The sequence below is a fragment of the Canis lupus genome, chromosome 4 (genome assembly GCF_003254725.2).
Source record: "Canis lupus dingo isolate Sandy chromosome 4, ASM325472v2, whole genome shotgun sequence".
Taxonomy (NCBI): Eukaryota; Metazoa; Chordata; class Mammalia; order Carnivora; family Canidae; genus Canis; species Canis lupus.
The window spans coordinates 78,341,409-78,345,002 of NC_064246.1; the positions used below are offsets into that span (position 1 = coordinate 78,341,409).

A 3,594-nucleotide genomic window follows, 5' to 3' on the forward strand; every position below is an offset into this window, starting at 1 on the left:
ATGTGTGTGCGTGTCTGTGTATAAATATATTTGCTCTATATGGGACACGTGTGAGTGTTTTGCTATTGTTATGATCTGTCCTCCCTCCCATAAAATCACAGTGAAATGACAGCAACATAGTACAGAAGGCAATACAAACACAACGATAATGATGGAATGGAAGTAAACCAGAGATTGTGAAGAATTTATGGATGACTTTATACAAATTGAATTTTATTGATAGGCAAATTAAAAGACACAAGTCCTAGTCTATTGTACTAACAAAGCAATGATGTCGCTTTCCTCTCAGGAGAGACCTATAAATATCCTCATCTTTACGCCAAGTAGCTATATAAAAGTTAAAAAACTGATTTTTAATTAAATGAAAGGGATGGCTGATGGACAGAGTAGGCTTTCAGACCCCACATCTGAAAGAAAAGAAAATTTTAACAGGTTTATTTATAATTGCTCTAAATTGTTCTTGTTCACTGAGAAGTACTCACGTTTATATTAAAAATTCACATACAAATGAAAATGGAAAAACTGCCAATACCTGTCCCCTATTTTTCCACTTGCAAGCATACACATCAGTACCTTTTAACCCCATGGGAAAACTATCTAAGATTCGGAACTCCCAATGACAAGAAGAAGAGAAAAATTATTGAAGGAATAAAATGTTTTCCATCAGAGTAAATTCTTAAGCACATTCCTTACGTGGATGTCCTTTGACTCATTGTTGTTACATGCTTGGCATGGATAGAACACAGGTTGGCGTCTTCCAAAAGGCCCACCTGATAGGCTTCACTTGTCTCCTGGAAACACCACCCTGGAAGGGCAGGTCTGTTTTGAACTTCTGGGCGATTTCTCTCACCAGACACTAGAAAGGACTCCTGATAATGTCTAATTTCAGGGTACCACAGTTCCAAGCCTGTCAGCATGAGGTTTCTTCACCCCTCTCATGGAGGGCGCACTCTTGCAAGTGGCTTCTGCAGCCAGTTGTTTGCTCCATGCTCTACCCCTCAGTGGATTTGTGGGCAGTCGGCTGTGTAGGAGCTATGGTGCAGAGGCCTCCTTACTTATCCCCTTCTCCTTCAGCTGGAGCTCAGGGAGCTAGAGGCGACCTTGGAGTTAGCAAGCCACCCTGGCGGAGCAAGGGCTGCAAACATGCTATTCCTCTCTCCTAATTACCTACTATACAGTGACCACTATTCTGAGGTGTTTGGTATGGATCCATTTGTTTTGTGTGTTTTTTAATAAACATGAGTAGCAATTTATATATAAATATTTTAAATTTAAACATTTTACATTTTCAAATGTGCTATTATATATTTTACCTCCCCCTTGTGGCCCCAACCCCAACACTTCAGAGCTGGCTGACTTTAATTTAGAAACAGCTTTTGGTTATAGATATTCATGTTTAAGGAACACTTCAAATTACACAAATGGCCCTGTCTCCCAGTTGTTTTTTTTTTTTTTAAAGATTTTATTTATTTATTCATGACAGACACAGAAAGAGAGAGAGAGAGAGGCAGAGACACAGTCAGAGGGAGAAGCAGGCTCCATGCAGGGAGCTTGACTTGGGACTTGATCCCGGGTCTCCAGGATCATACCCAATGCTGAAGCGGCACCAAACCACTAGGCCACTGGGGCTGCCCTGTCTCCCAGTTTTTCATGGAAGATGGAATAGATGACTTTTTGACCTCTTTGATTTTTCTTTCTTTTCTAAAAAGGAGTGAATATGGCAATAACAAAGCATGACACATTCTCACCAAATGCAAAGTTTACCTTCAAGGTCTTCCCTTTTACAAGTCCTCTCTCACCCAAAATGTGTATGCAGCAAAGAGACTTGAACACATCTGTCTAGCGATGACATATATACGAATACATGTCTCCAATAAAATATAAAATTACCTGACTAAAATAAAGCCAAATATTTCAGCCACAAGCAAAGGGGAATGATTGCCTCCACATAAAATATAAAATTACCCGACTAAAATAAAGCTGTGTGTCTCAGCCACAAGCAAAGGGGAATGACTACATGAGTCAGTAAATAAAACAACTTACTTTAGCAGCAAGAGGCTGTGAGGTGTGGGGGTGGAAAAGGCATCTGAGAGAGTTCATCCCTCAGCACCAGTGACGTGGAGGATCAGGAGGGGCAGAATGAAGAGAGAGCCATGGTCCATGGATAGTCTGCACTGGGGCACCTTGGGGTGCTCCTCTCATGGCCTTATTGAGCCTTTCAGCAAAAAAAGGCTGGGGTATTCCTGAAACATTTCACCCCCACCAGCATTGCCTGCTCCTGGTCCCCAGATATCTCCTGGCAGATGTTCCTCTCACTATCTCCTCCTGCCTTCTCTGATTCTCGTTGAAAACTGCCACCAGGTAGTCCTGGCTCTGAAAGCACAGATCTGTGTTGAATCTGGACTCACATGTTCCCAGGCAGTTCTCCCCAGCTATATATAGCTCCTCCACATGTCTCTGGACAAGTGGAAGTCCACTTGTGTGCTTTTATCCCAGTTCTCCTGAGACAGAGTGATGAGAAGCCTCTGGAGGTACCCTGACTTGTCATCTTGAATAAGCTTCCTCCAGGGTCTTTTAGAATTCTGTTTTGTGGGCTCTGTTCAATTCCTGGATGTGTTCATTGCTGTGGGAGGTGAGGATTTCAAATAGGCAGGCTTCCTCAGTCCAGGCTTTCTTGATGGCATCTCTCCTCTCACAAACAGAGAGGATGAGGTCTTCATTAGAGCCAAAGATGTCATCTCAAAATTTCTTGACAATTCAGAATTCAGATCTTTGATCAAATCCTGGAGCCATCTTGAAGGACTGGAGGATCTGCTGGCACCAGGTGTAGCATCTCTCCGGGTAACTTATGAAGGCCTGCTCCTCAGCTCTGAAGCCTTTCCTAGTCTTCCAGAGGACCTGGCCATTTCTCAGGGGTCCAAAGGCAGGAACATATGTTATGGTGTCTTGATTTTCAGACTGTGCTGGAGACATAGTTGGGGCAACCATCTTGGATCCCAGGTGTCCAGTATAGCTTGGTACCAGCTGTTGCTGCTGCTCAGGAGGTGGCATTGGCAGCTACCCAGGGTAGGACCATGGGGACTGCTGCCCAAAGAATAACATATGCTGTCCTGACACTGAGGACCCCGCATATAGGTTTCCCCCAAGCAGCAGGTACATTCCATGTGGAGGAATAGGCTGCTGGACAGCAGGCTGCCCAAAACCCCCAGGGAAGCCAGAGGATCTCAGGATACAAGCTTGGCACATTGGCTCCTCTGAATGTTCCAGACATGTTGGTGGTCCCCGTTAAACTGCCCTGTGTAGTTGGCCACATTATCCAGCTCAATAGGGGACATGTCTGTGTGTGTGTTGGGGGATGGGGGAGTATCATCTCCTCAGGCACCACCACCTGGAGCAGTTGAGGGGTAACCACCTGCCAGCAGATCCTACCCTGCATAATTCACATTAGATCTAGCCTCTGGCTATGGGTGCACAGGGTGGTGAGAGGTGGGCTGGGACTCAGGCAGGGGGGGCTTTCTCTGCAGACGTCCCAGGCACACCACCCTGGGTCTGCCTAGAGCTGGGTCCAGCTGGGGTGCTCAGATGGGGATGAGG

At 45.2% G+C, this 3,594-nt stretch overlaps 1 pseudogene; it reads right to left on the minus strand.

The window, feature by feature from the left end:
• Positions 1 to 2,103: 2,103 nt before the first annotated feature.
• On the minus strand, positions 2,104 to 3,335 carry LOC112652701 (annexin A11-like; annotated as a pseudogene).
• Positions 3,336 to 3,594: the final 259 nt, after the last annotated feature.